Genomic DNA, 19,512 nt, shown 5'->3' on the forward strand with positions numbered 1-19,512 from the left:
CTTTAACAGAACTAATAAAGCCAGTGTGATCATTTTAATTTTGTCCAGATGAGCAATTAGGGAATGCAAATTCGAATCCCTCATTACCTCTGAATAGCAATGTTTTAAACCTGAGTTTTCAATTTGACTGAAATGGAATTATGTTACAAGTTCTTCATGAATCAAAAAAAAAAAAGAGGAGGCAATTCATAACATCAGACCTTGGGCAAATTAGTCTGTAAGATGTTCTGTAAGTAAAAATGTTAACAATTTCAGTACATTAACACATTCAACATGCATATTTCTACATCAATTTAAACATGAATGCTGTAAGTGTTGCTTCATTTCCTTTTCACAGTATCCTATGGGGAGGATAAGTCAGGTATTAGTAAACACTTTACATGTGAGGAAACTACATTTAAGAAGATATAGATGGCCAGGCACAGTGGCTCACACCTGTAATCCCAAAACTTTGGGAGGCCAAGGCAGGTTGATCATGAGGTCGGGAGTTCAAGATCAGCCTGACCAATATGATGAACCCTCATCTCTACTAAAAGTATAAAAATTAGCCAGTTGTGATAGGGCACACCTGTAGTCCTACTACTCAGGAGACTGAGGCAGGAGAATCACTTGAACCTGGGAGGCGGAGGTTGCAGTCAGCCGAGATCTCGACACTGCACTCTGGCCTGGGCGACAGAATCTCAAAAAAAAAAAAGGAGCTGGATAACATATCTAAGATTATGTACCTAAGATATGGCAGCATTAGGACCCAGTGCAGTGGCTCACACCTGTAATCCCAGAACTTTGGGAGGCCGAGGCAGGTGGATCACTTGAAGTCAGGAGTTCGAGACCAGCAGGCTGGGTGTTTTTAATCCTGGGAGAAGTGACAGAGGTAGGCCGAATAGTGCTATGGGCTGGGTGAAGTATTAATAACTTGCAAACTGTTTTCACAAGTTATCTCATGTGAGACAAATAACATGGTTTGCACCTCTCATCCTTGGAAACTCAAATAGTTGACTTGCCCAGGGACTAGTGAGCATAGAATGTAACCCAAACTTCCAAATGAAGTGTCCTCAACCTTTACCTGTATTCTAGAAGCGGAAACATGTTTTTGTTTTTTAAGTTTTGTTTATGGTTTTTTAAAGACGAGTGTATTCTGAATTTAAACTAACAAAGGCAAAGCTGCTCTGATCCAGGGAGCTAAGGACTCCCGAACTTGTGGACCCCAGGTAGGTGCTGTCCACAAGTTGACCTAACGGAGCCTAGGTGCAATCAACTGCTTTTTAATTTGACCAGAACTTCCCAAGCCTTTGTAAGCCTTATGGAAGCTCACCTTGGCGTCCTCTCTCCCCTCAAGCCATCAGAGTGGCATCTACATTTTTTGTGGCAAAGCTGGCTATTTCTCGCCTTCCCGCTCCACAACCCCCAGCGAATCCTTCAAAACTGCTTTCTCTAAGAAAGTTACCGAATTCCAAATGGGGTTGTATCTCTCTCTTTCTGATGATTGCCCTGGGACTAGCCCAAAGTGATCGTTGAGCGCTTAAAATACTATGCGCTACACGTAGTGAATGGTCTGTGACCCAGAGGGAGAGAAAGGAGAAACAGGTGATGAGCAGGTGGAGTGGTAAGTAACGTGTGCAGCTTGTGATCCCAACGTGTCCATCAATTCTCTCCGTAAGCCAGGGCCGGCGGCGGCTCCCGAGAAGGCCCCAGCGTCGGGGGAACCAACCCTCAGAGCGTGGCTGTGGCTGCACCTGCCTCCTCCAACCCACCGGAGAGGCTGGGCTGCTGCGGGAGTCTGGAGGGCGGAGGCACCTGCCCACCCTAGAGAAGGCAGCGCCCCCGCGGCTGGCGCGAATGAATGAAGCCCTGCGGGACCGGCTGCAACCAAGGAGCTAGCGAGGCTCGCCTCCGTGTTGGGTGGCTCAAACGGCTGCGGACTGCGAGCGATAGGAGAAAAACTTCTCGGTATTGGTGAATTCTGATAAATCTTCCGGGTAACTGCAACTTCTTTCTTTAAGAACCCAAGCTGCAAAGTTTTTAAAACATTTTTGTTTTTGAAACATGTATTCCCTTTCATTTACCCTGATGTGGCTGGCTCTGGGTCCTCGCTGCTGAGGCTCTTTCGCTGTTCCAGCTCAGGACCTCTAAGGTATATTGGGCTCCTCTGCTGCCCCCACCCCTCACCCTACCACCTGTTCCTAGGCGTCGGCACGCCCTGCTATCGCACCCATGCTACCTCTTGAGTCCCTTTTCTCTACCTTCATTTTGCTGTCTTTAGTTGGTATAGGACCAGGGAGCCAGTGTCAAACTTCTCAGAATTGGTTAATAAATAACACTAATAAATAGCCTAAGAAGTCCTCATGAATTAAGAAGTGGCTGAGCTCTTGTACATTGAATTTTAAAACCACTCAAATGCCTTTTTTAAATTATCACTCTTTTAAATGGTGGCAAAATACACATAACATAAAATCTTTAGGTTTTTTGTTTTGTTTTGTTTTGTTTTGTTTTTGAGACAGAGTTTACTCTGTCTCCCAGACTGAAGTACAGTGGCACCATCTCTGCAATCTCGGCTCACTGCAACCTCCACCTCCCAAGTTCAAGCAATTCTCCTGCCTCAGCCTCCCGAGTAGTTGGGACTACAGGTGCATGCCACCATACGCAGTTAATTTTTAATTTTTTTAGTAGAGACGGGGTTTCGCCATGTTGTCCAAGCTGGTCTCAAACTCCTGACCTCAAGTGGTCCGCCCGCCTTGGCCTCCCAAAGTGCTGGGATTACAGGCATGAGCCACCTCACCTGGGTAATCGGGTCAATCTTGACATACATACATACATACATACATACATACATACATACATTTATTTATTTAGAGACAGTTTCACTCTTGATGCCCAGGCTGGAGGTGATTCGCCCGCCTTGGCCTCCCAAAGTGCTGGGATTACAGGTGTGAGCCACCATGCCTGGCCAGTCTTGACCACTTTAAAGTATACAGTTTAGCGACATTAAGCAGTTCACATTATTGTGCAGTCGTCGTCACCATTTACCTCTGGAACTCTCATCTTGCAAAACTGAAACCCCATGCCCATTAAACATCTTTCTATTCTCTTCTCCCCCCAGTTCCTGGAAACCACCATTCTACTTTATGTCTCTATGAATTTGACAACAGCATGTACTTCATGTAAGTAGAATCATACAGTTTTTTTACTTTTTGTGACTGGCTTATTTCATTTAACACACCGTTCTCAAAGTTCATGCATATTGTAACAAGTGTCAGAACTTCCCTCTGTTTTAAAACTGAAGAATATTCCATTGCATGTATAGACCACATTTTCTTTGTCCATTCGTCCATCAAGGGACAATTGGGTTTTGGCTTTTGTGACTAACGTTGCTATGAAAATGATTGTGCAGCTATCTCTTTAACACCCTGCTTTCAGTTCTTTCGGGTATACACTCAGAAGTGGAATTGCGGAATCACATGGGAATTCTATTCATAATTTTTTGAGGAGCTGCCATACTGTTTTCTATAGTGGCTGCACTATTTTATATTCCCACCAACAGTGCACAAGGTCTCCAATTTCTCCAAATCCTCACCCACACTTGTTATTTTTCTGTCAGATGCCTGTTTTGCGAATTTATTCATTCTCAGTTGTCTTTTAGATAGTGAAAATTACTGGCTTTCAGATCTCTGGATTGGTGGGGGTATTTCCAACATGAATCAATAAGTTAAGTAGGTATGTTTCACTTCGGATAGTAGTTGTGATAATACAAATTATATATATGTATACATTTTGAGATGGAGTCTTGTTCTGTCGCCCAGGCTGGAGTGCAGTGGCCCAATCTAGGCTCATTGCAACACTTGCCTCCTGGTTTAAGCAATTCTCCTGCCTCAGAGGCTCCCTCAGAGGGATTATAGGAACCTGCCATCATGCCCAACTAATTTTTATGTGTTTTGTAGAGACAGGGTTTCACCATGCTGGCCAGGCTGGACTTGAACTCCTGGCCTCAGATGATCCTCCTGCCTTGGCCTCCCAAAGTGCTGGGATTCCAGGCATGAGCCACCATGTCCAGCCAAAATCATATTTTAAATATAAAAAATAACTAGCTATTTAAAAGAAGCCTATAATGGATTCTTTTAAAATACCTTTTGAAAATTAACTTACCACAAAATAATAGGTGTTCATTGCAGAAAATTTGGAAATTATAGAAAAGTAAATAAAAGAAGAGTCACCAATACCACTGTTCAGAGATCATTTTAATGAACATGTTGGTGCATCCCCTCCATTCCATATATGTATATATATACACATACATTCACACATACATATCTATGTATCCACACACTGTGGTTTCTAAAAATTGTCATCATTCCATTCTTACAGTTTGGTAACCTGGTTTTCTCATTTCATAATTTGTTAAGAGCATTTTCCCGTGTCATCATATCTTTACATAATCTTCAGATACATAATATCTAGTAGCTTTGTAGTAAGAATCCATAAAAATATAATCACTCATTATCTGCTTGGGAGGTTTTCATGTACTTGACTTTCTTGGGGATACTACAGAGTTTAAAAAAAAATTAAGACAGATGCTGTGGCTCCTGCTATCATCGATGAGGCTGAGATGGGAGGATCACTTGAGGCCAAGAATTTGAGACCAGCTTAGGCAGCATTATAAGACCACCTGGCTAAAAAAAAAGAGTAAATAAATAAACTTGTGATTAGTTTTTACAGGAGCATTGCTAGGTAGACTCCTTTCCAAGAGTGTCACCATCATTTCACAGATGTGAAAGACACCCACAGAGGATCTCTAGATCCTGGATTCTAAATGGCAGGACTATGGGCAACAATATTCATATGGGAAAGAGACATGTAGAATAGGCTAATTCAACGCAGCATTCAAACTGTCAGAGGAGGAAGAAAATCCATAATTTGGGCAAAAACTCTTTAAATATATGAAGGAGACCTGGAGGTTTATTAATTGTTCTATAATTCCATGAGCAGCTTTTGCTTCAGATTTAAATGACAGTTAACAGTAATCCCAGTGATGTTTTGACATTGTCAGACCTTCTGGTGCTCATGCCTTCATGTGTGTCTTTTTATAGGGCAATTAATAAATGTTGGCAGTGTGCTTGAGATCCTTCTGAAATGCTTGGGGAGGATATTGTCACTGCTGCAGCTTTGTGTGTCTTGGGTCTTACAAATGATTTACCACTTACTAAATCTGAAATCCAAATTGTGGATTTGGCTCTGCTTGTTGCCAGCTAAGAGAAGTAAGTTAAGAAGCTATCATAGACTGCCTCATTGTCTAACTTTATCCAGGATAATCACATAGAAAAAAAACTCCTGGATTTATAGGTCAAAAACTGTGATAGAATGTTTGCATTATGGCCAGGCGCTGTGGCTCACACTTGTAATCCCAGCACTTTGGGAGGTCAAGACAGGTGGATCACCTGAAGTCAAGAGTTTGAGCCTAGCCTGACCAACATAGTGAAACTCTGTCTTGAAAAAAAAAAAAAAAGAATGTTTGCATTATTTAAAAATAAAATAGAATAAGCTGGGCGTGGTGGCTCATGCCTGTAATCCCAGCACTTTGGGAGGCCGAGGTGGATGGATCACGAGGTCAAGAGATCGAGACCATCCTGGTCAACATGGTGAAACCCCATCTCTACTAAAAATACAAAAAATTAGCTGGGCATGGTGGCACGTGCCTGTAATCCCAGCTACTCAGGAGGCTGAGGCAGGAGAATTGCCTGAACCCAGGAGGCAGAGGTTGCGGCAAGCCGAGATTGTGCCATTGCACTCCAGCCTGGGTAACAAGAGCGAAACTCTGTCTCAAAAAAAAAATAAATAAAATAGAATATTTGTTATATTCCATATGAAAAGAAGTCTTCAACAGATTTTTATTTTATTTTTTTTTAGATGGAGTCTTGTTCTGTCGCTCAGGCTGAAGTACAGTGGTGAGATCTTGGCTCACTACCACCTCCGCCTCCTGGGTTCAAGCAATTCTCCTGCCTCATCCTCCCAAGTAGCTGGGACTAGAGGTGCCCAACACCACACTCCGCTAATTTTTATATTTTTAATAGAGACAGGGTTTCATTATATTGGCCAGGGTGGTCTTGAACTTCTGCCCTTATGTGATCTGCCCACCTCAGCCTCCCAAGGTACTGGGATTACAGGCATGAGCCACTGTGCCTGACTTTTGTCGTATATTTTAAACTTGATATACTTGAGTAACAATTTTTCTGCATTATAAATGCTATCAATTATAATTTAAGTAATAATTCCTAATAAAATTAAATGATAGATTACAGTTTTCTAAGTATTATCTTTCTTCTTTCTTTTGTCTTCCCCCAAACCATAAAAGAAGAAAAATCCCACAATATATAGACATATATAAAGGCATAAACTTGTAGGAAAGTGTGAGAATGTGCTGTTGCTGCTGCATTGTAGATTCAGACTACAAATAGTGACAAATCATAATTCTTCATGATCACATCTGCTAGCAAAGTTAACTGAGGAGAGTCCCGGTATTTTCATCTTATACTTCATAGGGAAGAAGATGAAGCCCCTTGGGCTGGGTGCGGTGGCTCATGTCTGTAATCCCAGCACTTTGGGAGGATGAGGCAGGTAGATCATGAGGTCAAGAGTTCGAGACCAGCTTGGCCAACATGGTGAAACCCCGTCTCTACTAAGAATACAAAAATTAGCCGGTCATGGTGGCACATGCCTGTAATCCCAGCTACTTGGGAGGCTGAGGCAGGAGAATCGCTTGGACCTGGGAGGTGCAGATTGCACTGAGCTGAGATTTTGCCACTGCACTCCAGCCTGGTGACAGAGCGAACGCCATCTCAAAAGAAAAAAAAAAATATGCGGCCCCTCAAAGTCATTGATAATCCAGCATTATCTAATTAGCACATTTGATCCATCATCCAGTTTTTTTTTTTTTTTTTTTTTGAGACGGAGTTTCGCTCTTGTTACCCAGGCTGGAGTGCAATGGCGTGATCTCGGCTCACTGCAACCTCCGCCTCCTGAGTTCAGGCAATTCTCCTGCCTCAGCCTCCTGAGTAGCTGGGATTACAGGCACGCACCACCGTGCCCAGCTAATTTTTTTTTTTTTTTGTATTTTTAGTAGAGACGGGGTTTCACCATGTTGACCAGGATGGTCTCGATCTCTTGACCTCATGATCCACCCGCCTCGGCCTCCCAAAGTGCTGGGATTACGGGCGTGAGCCACTGCGCCTGGCCTCCATCATCCAGTTTTGCGATATGTTCAAATATACTATTTTACTGGATTTCATGATATAAACATAGAATTTAAAATACATTAGAAACAAAATAAATCAAATAATATTAGAAGTGGAAAGAGGCTGGGTATAGTGGCTCACACCTATAATCCCAGCACTTTGAATGGCTTGAGCAGGAAGATCACGTGAGGCTAAGAGTTCAAGTCCAGGGTGAGCAACAAAGCAGAGACCCTGTCTCTACTAAATAAATAAATAAGCATCTGGACATGGTGGTGCATACTTGTAGCCCCAGCTACTCGGGAGGCTGAGGTGGGAGGATCACTTGAGCCAGGAGCTGGAGTCTGCAGAACTATGATTGAAGCCTGGGTGACAGAGCAAGATCCTGTCTCAAAAAAAAGAAAAAGAAAATAACTGGAAAGATATTATAAATCAATGATTCTAACTCTCTCAATTTAAAGATAAGGGAATGGAGGTCTAGAGAGGGTAAACAACTTGCTTAAAGGCAGATTTCTTTTTTTTTTTTTGAGATGGAGTCTTGCTCTGTTGCCCGGGCCAGGCTGCAGTGGCACAATCTCAGCTCACTGCAACCTCTGCCTCCCAGGTGCAAGCAATTCTCCTACCTCAGCCTCCTGAGTAGCTGGGATTACAAGTATGTGCCACCACATCCAGATAATTTTGTATTTTTAGCAGAAACGGGGTTTCACCATGTTGGCCAGGCTAGTCTTGAACTCCTGACCTCAGGTGATCCACCCACCTCAGCCTCTCAAAGTGCTGGGATTACAGGCGTGAGCCACCACGCCTGGCCTAGAAAAGTTTTTAAAAATATTTTTCTCTATTTATTTTTTTCCCTCAATGTTGGTGATGTCATTCTTTCTACATTCAAATGCATCTCTGCTGCTTTATTTATGTATTTAGGCTTAATACAGTGACTGTAATAAGTGACTGGGTTATTTTTAATACTGCTTGTTTCAAAAATTCTTCATTCCTTATTATTTGCATTCTTCTTTTCATGATTTTTATTACACATCTAGGGAAAAAGTAAAATCTGGAGGACAATAAAGGGAAAAAAGAGAATGACATTGCTCAGAACTTGTTATTATGCCATTATTTTAGGTTTTTCTCTATTCTTTTCCATCTTACTCCTTAAATGTGTGATTCATTGGGAAGAGGCAGCACTTGGTAAGAAAATGAGAAGAACTTAGCACTGTTTTATTTCTATTGCCAGGGAGTAATCCCTCCCTTCTTTGAAGGAGAGTCTCTCTTCCCTCCCTCCAGGGGTATGATTTTAGGAGGGCTCTGAAGCTGGGTATATGACCCTAGAAGAATCAATAAAAGTACTTCACCACCTGACCAGTGTTTGGGTGGGATATAGGCACAAGACCCAAGTAAATCAATCAGAGCCTTTCCCCAGTTTCCCCCCACCTACAGTTTATTGGGGGAAGAGCCTATCCTTCTCTGGTGGCCAAGGAAGAGGTGAGCCAGGAGCTCCTGGCCGCTGTGGTTACAGCTTTGTGAAGCAGCCAATCTGAAAGAAAGAAGCTAATACTCACAGAGAGGTAAAAAATAGAAGACAGAGTTCTGATGTTTTTGAGATGCTGTTCTGCCCTGCCCTTTTCTGAGATTTCATTACATGAGAAAGAATTCCCTTACTTCAAGCTGGCTTTCATTGAAAGCTTTTTTATTTTTATTTTTCCTTATTTTATTTTATTTTTTTTTAAGATGGGGTTTCACCATGATGGCCAGGCTGGTCTTGAACTCCTGACCTCAGGTGATCCACCCACCTCGGCCTCCCAAAGTCCTAGGATTACAGGCGTGAGCCACCACACCTGGCCCTTGAAAGCTTTTTAAAAAGGAGTGATTGATATAGGCCTCTTGGGCTGGGCACGATGGCTCATGCCTATAATCCCAGCACTTTAGGAGACTGAGGCAGGTGGATCAGTCTGACTGAGGTCAGGAGTTCGACACCAACCTGGCCAACATGGGGAAACCCCATCTCTACTAAAAAATCCAAATATTATCTGAGTGTGGTGGCAGGCGCCTATAATCCCAGCTACTTGGGAGGCTGAAGCAGGGAGAATTACTTAAACCCAGAAGGCGGAGGTTGCAGTGAGCTGAGATAGCGCCACTGCAATCCAGGCTGGACGACAGAGCGAGATTCTGTCTGGAAAATAAATAAATAAGTGAATGAATGAATGAATGAATGAATAAATAAATATATTGTCGTCTGGCATAGATCACAAGATAATCTTTCCAAAGCAGCAGAGCGTGGCTTAGGTCCCTAGTGAAAAAAACTGAGGGGACATCCGGTGAGGCCAGGTTTATACTGATATGCAATATAGCTGATTCCCAAAACCCCTTCCAGACTGCTGCATCCCAGGTATTTGTAAAGAATTTCCCTCCCCCCTCCTGTTAGCCTTGATTCTTTACTCTTCCTGACCCAGGTGTAAGCTTCTACTGAGAGCTAATCCGTTCCCTTATTGCAGCCTTCTTGGATCTCATATAATCTAACTTCACTGCAGTTACTCCACTGGACTGCTGCCTAGTACGTCTGGAGGCCAAGATCTAAAATATTATTCTGAGACCTCCAGGAATATCGGCTTCCTTCCCTCTTCCCCCGTTCGAGAGAAATGGCCTCGTTGAACTCTTCTGAGGGATGACCTCAGTGTCTTTTTCAAATTGGAAAGAAAAATGAGTTTTATCCCAACTCATGCCTGCCTCCTTATCCATGACATACAGACAATGGCCTCTCACTGAGAACTCTGCCAAGCATACCTGAGTTGGAGCTGATTCCTAAGTGTTTATTCCTAAGGAATTTATTAGGTGGATTAGAGAGAGTATTTTCCTCTGCTGTCAACCTGATAACATGAGAGGGATGCTGTTCGCTCTAGAAACTTGAACTTGACATTGGACAAAAACTCTTCCTTTACTACCTTGTGGACCAGCTGAGAGCACTTTGGAACATTCAAACAAGACTTTACCAGAGATTTCTGAATGACAAAAGAAAAACAAGCAGAGAGGTAGAGAAGAATCTAGATCATCTGATATCAAGTTACAGCTCTTGCTCATGGCCTCAAGAACTCCTCCTTCAACCTGGGTGACAGAGTGAGACCCTGTCTCAAAAATAAATAAATAGGGTCAGCGCAGTGGCTCATGCCTGTAGTCCCAGCATTTTGGGGGAGCCGAGGAGGGCAGATCATGAGGTCAGGAATTCAAGACCAGCCTGGCCAACATGGTGAAACCCTGTCTCTACTAAAAATATAAAAATGTGCCGGGCCTGTAGCTCATACCTGTAATTCCAGCTACTTGGGAGGCTAAAACATGAGAATCACTTGAACCTGGGAGGTGGAGGTTGTGGTGAACTGAGATTGTGCCACTGCACTCCAGCCTGAATGACTGAGTGGGACTCTGTCCCAACAAAAATAAAATAATAAATAAATAGGGCTGGGCGTGGTGGCTCATACCAGTAATCCCAGTACTTTGGAAGGCTGGGGAGGGGGGAAAATCACCTGAGGTCAGGAGTTTGAGACTATCCTGGCCAACATGGTAAAACCCTGTCTCTACTAAAAATACAAAAATTAGCTGGGCATGGTGGTGTGTGTAACTGAGTAACTGGGACTTCAGTCTCCTGAGTAACTGGGACTACAAGTCCAGTTATTCAGGAGACTGAGGCAGGAGAATCACTTGAACCCAGCAGGTGGAGGTTACAATGAGCTGAGATCGTGCATGATTCCTGGGTGACAGAGTGAGATTCTGTCTCAAAATGAAGGAATAAATAATAACTCTTACCTTAACTGCATGTAATCTGGTGCCCTCAGAGATTCCACCTTTTTATTTATTTATTTATTTTGAGAGGAAGTCTGATTCGTTTGATTGTATAACAAATGAATCCACAACTTTAGTGGCCTTAAAACAATCACCAGTATTTCTCATAATTCTGTGGGTTGACTGAGCAGTTATTTTGGTCTAGATCAGCTCACCTGGGGCTGGATGGTCTCAAATGGTCTCATGCACAGTCTTTCAGTTGGCCAGCTATTGGTCCAGAGCCTCAGCTTGAACAACTCAATTCTACTCCATGAAGTCACTCATTCTTCAGAGACCAGTCCAGGCTTCTTCACATGGCCATCACAGGTTTCCAGAGAGCAGCAAGAAAGGGCGGGTCCTGATGCACAAGCCCTTTATAAGTCTCTGCTTGTGTCACATTTGCTATTGTACCACTGGCCAAAGCAAGCCACAGGGCCAAGCTCAGTTATCGTGGGAGAGGCCAACCAAAGGCATGGATATTGACAGCATAATGATTATGACAATTTTGTAAAAAATCTGCCACAGTTGGGAAGGAGGGAGGGATCAGGGAAGGAAGAAAAGGAGGGAGATCCAGGGACTTTATGGTGCTGCAGCCTCTATTACTGTGGTCTGTTATTCTGTTGAGGTGAGCGGGCTGTTGGCACAAGCTTAACTTCAAAGGAGCCCAGAGCATCTGTGGAAGCACCTATGGCTGTGTTTGAGCCTGTGGAAAAATTACCCTCAGAGGTTTCTGCTTCCTGGGTTTCTTTGTTTGTTTGTTTGTTTTTTGAGATAGTCTCTCTCTGTCTCCCAAGCTGGAGTGCAGTGGTGTGATCTTGGTTCACTGCAACTTTCACCTCCTGGGTTCAAGCAATTCTCTCGCCTCGGCCTCCTGAGTAGCTGGGACTAGAGGCACATGCCACCACACCTGGCTAATTTTAGTGTTTTTAGTAGAGACACGATTTCACCATGTTGTCCAGGGTGGTCTCAAACTCCTGACCTCAAGAGATTTACCTGCCTTGGCCTCCCAAAATGTTGGGATTATACAGGCATGAGCCACCTGGCCTGGCCAGGTATCTGTTCTTTGTAAATTGACTCCTACCACCAAAGAAAAATCATTCTCAGCTGGGCACAGTGGCTCAAACCTGTAATCCCAGCACTTTGGGAGGCCGAGGCGGGTGGATCATGAGATCAAGAGATCGAGACCATCCTGGTCAACATGGTGAAACCCCGTCTCTACTAAAAATACAAAAAATTAGCTGGGCACGGTGGCATGTGCCTGTAATCCCAGCTACTCAGGAGGCTGAGGCAGGAGAATTGCCTGAACCTAGGAGGCGGTGGTTGTGGTGAGCCAAGATCTCACCATTGCACTCCAGCCTGGGTAACAAGAGCGAAACTCAAAAAAAACAAAAACAAACAAACAAACAAACAAAAAACAAGAAAAATCATTCCCATACCCATTCCTCCTACCTCACTCAAGAATGTTATTCTTATTTAGTTAAATAAACCCACTCTCCCTAGCTGGAGGTTCTTGAAGTAGTTTTGGATTTGGTTGCCCGGTATGTTATTTTATGTCCCTCCCCTTCCAGTAAGAGAGCTGTCTTACTGACCAAGGGTGGGACCACGATTTGGTCCCAGCCAATAGGAAAACCTCTTCACCCTGGCTGCAGCCAGTGGTTCAGGATGGCCATGTGACTCACGCTGGTCCAATCAGAGAGACCTTGCTACTTGGACAGATTGTCCGGCTTTGGGATCACAGTACTGGTAGAAAGTGAAGTTGGGACTATATATAGGAGGCAAAAATAGGTCAAAACACAAAGAAAGGCAAAGATAGGCAGAGCTAAGAGACAGAGAGGTTACCATTGTTTGAGCTCCTGGATCTAGCTAGCAGGAAGAGCATTGAAAATATATAGTAACATTAAGCTGCTTTGAATTGGGTTTCTATTACCGGCAACCAGAATCCTAACAAAAAGACCTGGAAGGTCAAAGCAGAAAAGCCCCTTTTCTTTGATGAGGATGATGGTAATGGTGGGAATATTTAAGCTGGCATCAGGACCCCTTGTCATTATACTCCATTGACTGTTCTCTCTAGGAGCCCCATCATTAAGAGCCAGTTAAGGGCCTTATATTCTACTGGTTGATGCCAAATGAATAGGACTTAACCAAAAGAGCAAACTGCCTCACTAACTTGATTGATTGATTGATTGAGACAGGGTCTAGCTCTGTAGCCCAGGTTGGAGTGCAGTGGCATGATCTCAGCTCACTGAAACCTCTGCCTCCTGGACTCAAGCCATCCTCCCATCTCAGCCTCCCAAGTAGCTGGGACTACAGGCATGCACCACCAAGCCCGGCTAATTTTTGTACTTTTGGCAGAGGCGAGAGTTCACCTTGTTGCCCAGGCTGGTCTTGAACTCTTGGATTCAAGTAATCACCCGCCTTGGCCTCCCAAAGTGCTGGGATTATGGTGTGAGCCACCTCTACCTAGACTGCTTTAATTTTTCCTTCCCTACTCTATCTCCTTATCCAGTTTTGGAACAGTTACTCTGGAAAGCAACTCTTGAATCAAACCTGACATAAACTATTAACTAGTTACATCAACTTTCAAAATTAAACAGACTGTCCAGTGCTTGGGATACCAGAAGACCATGAAGAATCACAGGCCAGATTTCTTAGGAATTGCTTCTTAACTTAATTTGGGCATCATTCAGTAGGAAAAGAATGCCAAGCCAGACTTGATATTAAACAGAGGCCAGAAGATATAAATAACTCAAATAAAGCAAATCAAGAATCACCATCTCACTAGTAGGAGGAGAGAAAAGAAAGTGAAAAATAAGAAGGAAAAGACCAGACTGTGAACTTTTGAAGGGAAATATTATTTGCAAGTGAGAGACACTGAATAAAATCAAGTACAATGAGATGCTCAGTGAACATTACAAAAAGACACACAAAACAGGAGCTATTTAAAGACAAACTAATTATGAGATGTTGACAGATATAAAATGCCACCTGAGTTAGACAAGAAAACCTGAATGGGAAGCTAGGATAGTAGTTTTCTATTCAGGGCCTTTCCCTGAAATATAACCACACTCACTGGTGATAAATTTTAAATGAGCAAGTCCTAAAAAAAAAGTTTTTCACAAGGATATAAATGAAGAAATACATGAGTTATTGTCAAAGACTTTGGTACATCTCATCCTAGAGTAAGACTTTTATGCCAAACTGGTTTGCAGACAACCAAAGCTAAATATATAGCAAGAGGTTACTTTGGGGATAGAGTATCCCTTAGCTACTCTCTGATACTAATTAGCATGTTAATAAAGAGAATGTTAGACATTCTCAGAACACCTTTAAAAACACACTGACTGGGCGCGGTGGCTCACGCCTGTCATCTCAGCTCTGTGGGAGGCTGAGGCTGGTGGATCACAAGGTCAGGAGTTTGAGACCAGCCTGGCCAGCATAGTGAAACCCTGTCTCTACTAAAAATACAAAAATCAGCCAGGCATGATGGCGCATGCCTGTAGTCCCAGCTACTTGGAGGCTGAGGCAAGGAGAATCGCTTGAACCCGGGAGGTAGAGGTTGCGGTGAGCCAAGATTGCGCCACTGCACTCCAGCCTGGGCAACAGAGTGAAACTGTCTCAAACAAAACAAAAACACTGGCTCACAGGTATATGCATATATCCAACCTCAGCAAATTGTATACATTAAATATAGGCCGTTATTTGTTAAAAAAGAAAACAGCAACAAAAACACAAGAGACAACACACACGTGTACACGTGCTCAGGCTTGGCTTTATTTTAACACCCTGTGTTCAACAAAAAATGTTAGCATTTCTATGAGTTCCTGATTCACTGAGTTGGTTTAAGTAACTCCACCCCTACTGGCTCTATAAAACCTCCACAGTTGTATGCCTGAGATATCTAAGCAGAAGGAGTGGTAAACGAATCAATGGCTATTTACTTCTCGGTAGTATTACTATATTGGAAATGAAGTCTTAACATTAATTTGGAGTTTGTAATTTGGAGGCTCATTTTAACTCATTTATTCAGCCCCTGCAGTGTACAAAGCCACAAGCCTAGGCACTAGAAATCAAATCCATGCCTAATGGAAAGCCTTATTTATTGCTTGGAGATAGAAGTGTCATGATTTACCAGATAGGATATCTCTGTAGTTTCTAGTGGCAGAATGAGGAAGTTAAGGAATTGAGAGTATTTTGTTTGTTTTATTTTTACCTGTGTTACTTCCATTTCCTAAGTGGACCTTGAGGCTTTTTTTTCCTTCTTCTTTCTTCTTCTTCTTTTTTTCTTTTTGAGAGATGGAGTTTCGCTCTTGTTACCTAGGCTGGAGTACAATGGCACGATCTCGGCTCACCGCAACCTCCGCCTCCTGGGTTCAGGCAATTCTCCTGCTTCAGCCTCCTGAGTAGCTGGAATTACAGGCACGCGCCACCATGCCCAGCTAATTTTAGTAGAGATGGTGTTTCACCATGTTGACCAGGATGGTCTCGATCTCTTGACCTCGTGATCCACCCGCCTCGGCCTCCCAAAGTGCTGGGATTACAGGCGTGAGCCACCATGCCCAGCTCTTCTTATTCTTTTTTCATCAGAGGAAGTAAAGTGAAATAGAAGAGATCCTGTGGTGTAGAGGTTAAGAGTGTGGGCTATGAAACTGGCCTTTCTGGCTTTCTCATTTGCTAGCTGTGTGACTTTGGGCAAGTCTCTTAACCTTTCTGTGCCTCACTTTCTTTTTTTTTTGAATCTGTGCCTCAATTTCATGAGTTGTATAGCAGGCATGACTATAATGATACCTACTTCATAGGAATGCTGTGAGGATTAACAAAGTTAATATAAGTAAGTGCCAGCAGTTACTTATGTTAATCGTAAATATTACTATTGGTCAACCAATCACTTAGCTACATTCATTCCTTACATTCTTGCCACTCAAATAACATTATTTTTCTTTTCTTTTTTCTTTTTTTGAGACAGACTCTTGCTCTGTCACCAGGCACCAGGCTCACTGCAACCTCCGTCTCCCGGGTTCAAGCAATTCTCCTGCCTCAGCCTACCGAGTAGCTGGGACTACAGGTGCACGCCACCATACCCAGCTAATTTTTGTATTTTTTTAGTAGACACGGGGTTTCACCATGTTGGCTAGGATGGTCTCAATCTTTTGACCTCATGATCCGCCTTGGCCTCCCAAAGTGCTGGGATTACAGGTGTGAGCCACGGCGCCTGGCCCAAATAACATTATTTTTCTCAAATATAAAGCTTGTTCCATCAAAGCAGGTTCCATCAAAGGTAGGTATTCCCACAGAGAGGGGCCTGAAATAAGAGGCTAAATTCTTCCCTCAATGGCTTTAATTTTTTATTTGCAGTTCAATTCATTTACTTCCAAAAAGAGTATTCAATCACTGGCTACTCTGATCAAAGGACTCAACTGCTTCATATACAAAGTGAATACAATATCAACATTTTACTTCATTATAAGTTGATAAATGATAATGATAGGCCAGGCGTGGTGGCTCACGCCTGTAATCCCAGCACTTTGAGAGGCCAAGGCGGGTGGATCATGAGGTCAAGAGATCGAGACCATCCTGGTCAACATGGTGAAACCCCGTCTCTACTAAAAATACAAAAAAAAAAAAAAATTAGCTGGGCATGGTGGCACGTGCCTGTAATCCCAGCTACTCAGGAGGCTGAGGCAGGAGAATTGCCTGAACCCAGGAGGCAGAGGTTGCAGTGAGCCAAGATCCCACCATTGCACTCCAGCCTGGGTAACAAGAGCGAAACACCATCTCAAAAAAAAAAAAAAAATGATAATGATAAATGAGTTAAGGGTATTAGAATGTTGGGAGGCCAATTGAAAGTATTATAACTAATGACACATAATGACATTATTTTTCTGATTATTTCCTGCCTTTCAACTTTAGAAAGACTGGATTAGAGGTTGAATTTGGACATTAAACCCAAGAAAATGAACATTTGAAGGTAATTTCTCAAAGTAGAATTTGGCCAGGTCACCATACTTAGCAACAGTTAAAGAGAAAGATAATTGAGATTTTTTTTTTTTTTTTCCCGAGACGGAGTTTCGCTGTTATTACCCAGACTGGAGTGCAATGACATGATCTCGGCTCACCGCAACCTCTGCTTCCTGGGTTCAAGCTATTCTCCTGCCTCAGCCTCCTGAGTAGCTGGGACTACAGGCACGCACCACCATGCCCAGATAATTTTTTTTGTATTTTTAGTAGAGACGGGGTTTCACCGTGTTGACCAGGATGGTCTCGATCTCTTGACCTCGTGATCCACCCACCTCGGCCTCCCAAAGTGCTGGGATTATAGGCGTGAGCCACCATGCCTGGCCCGATAATTGAGATTTTTAATGAGCTTTGAAACTTACCTGAAAGGTGGGATAAAAGTGTGGTGTTAAGCAGTGTGAATTAATTTTAGACCGTTTGTTTAGGATACATCCTAGTGGTAGTATCTTTCTTTTGTACTGTAATTAGCCAGAAAATAATCTTTTCTTTAATAACTTTTTTCCTGATCTCCTTTGAGGAAATATTATATGGTCAGTTGTCACCTGATTGTATTGTCTGTGAAAATTGGTATTCTCAAGTTTTATTACAGTAAATCACTTCAATGCAAGAAAGAGGGTACCAATCTTTTCTTTTCTCCCCTTGCCACAAGCTAGATTTTTAAAAATAGGAGCTAAGAGTTCAGAATTAGATTGTGATGATAGTTCTTTTTTCTTTCTTTTCTTTTTTTTGGTGGGGGGACAGGATCTTGCTTTGTCGCCCAGGCTGGAGTGCAGTGGTGTGATTATGGCTTACTGCAGCCTCAACCTCCTGGCTCAAGCCATCCTCCACCCTCAGCCTCCTATGTAGTTGGGACTACAGGTGCATGCCACCATGCCTAGCTAGTATTTTAATTTTTGTAGAGATGGAGTCTCACTATATTGCTCGGCCTGTTCTTGAACTCCTGGGCTCAAGTGATCCTCCTGTCTCAGCCTTCCAAAGTGCTGCGATTACAAGAATGAGCCATTGCACCAGGCTTCATACTTATTTTCAATCTAATTTCTAACGGACTATGATTTGATTGTTATCTAGAAATGGAGCCCACCTGCCATATTCTTTAAATGGCATCCATAGCTGAATTTTGTGGGAAAAAACACATTGCATTTTATAGAATATGGCCTCTACAGAGTAATGTTACTCCCAAACCATTCAGGCTATGGGAATCTTCTGCCAAATCTAAACACTGTAGAGCTAAGAAAAGAAAGAGACTCTGGGGAAGAAGAAATGAAATTAGCTGAATAAATCCTAATTTGGAAGGGAGAAAAATGACAAATAGAAAAAAAATGCAAAAGGCAGAGAGGCAAATAGTTTCCTCTAATGTCTCTGTCTCCTGATAATATTTTAGAGCCGAGATTATATATGGACAGCTAAAGCCGAAAGATGAGAAACAAAAATATCTTGAATCCTACTGGAATATTATGTTCTACATTATTTTTTTTTCCATTCTTGGGGAGACAAACAAAAGTTAAACTGTGAAATAACTGCCACAAAAGAAAATACTGTTACATGTAAGTAGAAAGTGTAAGATCGAGTTCACGCCAAACTACCTTCTCTTCCTCACCCATCCGTAAAGTAACTCTTAATTTTTCGAGGGAGGGCCTTTTTTGGGTGATGGGGGAGACTGTGCCTACAATCCTTAGCATTGATTTCCTGACTGCTGAGTAGCATTAGTCATGCATCCTCCTCATGCCCATAAATGGAGGACGAGCCTACACTGATGCTATCGGATGAATTTAAACAAGGCATGTTCCAAGTGAACCCTCAGAGCCAGACTGACAACACTCCTGCAGCAAACTCATCTTCAACAGAAGCCAGTTTTGTTTCATTTTCTGAGTACACACTGCTAACAAATGTATAGGCCAATGTGATGTCTGTGTACTGTACACCTAGGGCTTGGAGCAGGCCTCCTCCTGTGATATTAAGCAGGGGTGACTGGGCGAAGGGGCTCATGCTTGTAATGCCAGCACTTTGGGAGGCCAAGGCAGGTAGATCACCTGAGGTCAGGAGTTCAAGATCCGCCAGACCAACATGGTAAAACCTGTCTCTACTAAAAATATAAAAATCAGCTGGGCGTGGTGGTGAGTGCCTGTAATTCCAGTTACTGGGGAGACTGAGGCAAGAGAATCGCTTGAATACTGGAGTTGGAGGTTTCAGCGAGCAGAGATCTCACCACTGCACTCCAGCCTGGGTGACACAGCGAGACTCCATCTTAGAAAAAAAAAAAAGGTTGGGCATGGTGGCTCACGCCTATAATCCCAGCACTTTGGGAGGCCAAGGTACGTGGATCACGAGGTCAGGAGTTTGAGACCAGCCTGGCCAACACGGTGAAAACCCATCTCTACTAGAGACACAAAAAATTAGCCAGGAGTGGTGGCATGCGCCTGTAATTCCTACTACTCAGGAGGGTGAGGCAGGAGAACCACTTGAACCCGGGAGGCAG

The sequence above is a fragment of the Callithrix jacchus genome, chromosome 19 (genome assembly GCF_049354715.1).
Source record: "Callithrix jacchus isolate 240 chromosome 19, calJac240_pri, whole genome shotgun sequence".
NCBI classification, from domain to species: Eukaryota; Metazoa; Chordata; class Mammalia; order Primates; family Cebidae; genus Callithrix; species Callithrix jacchus.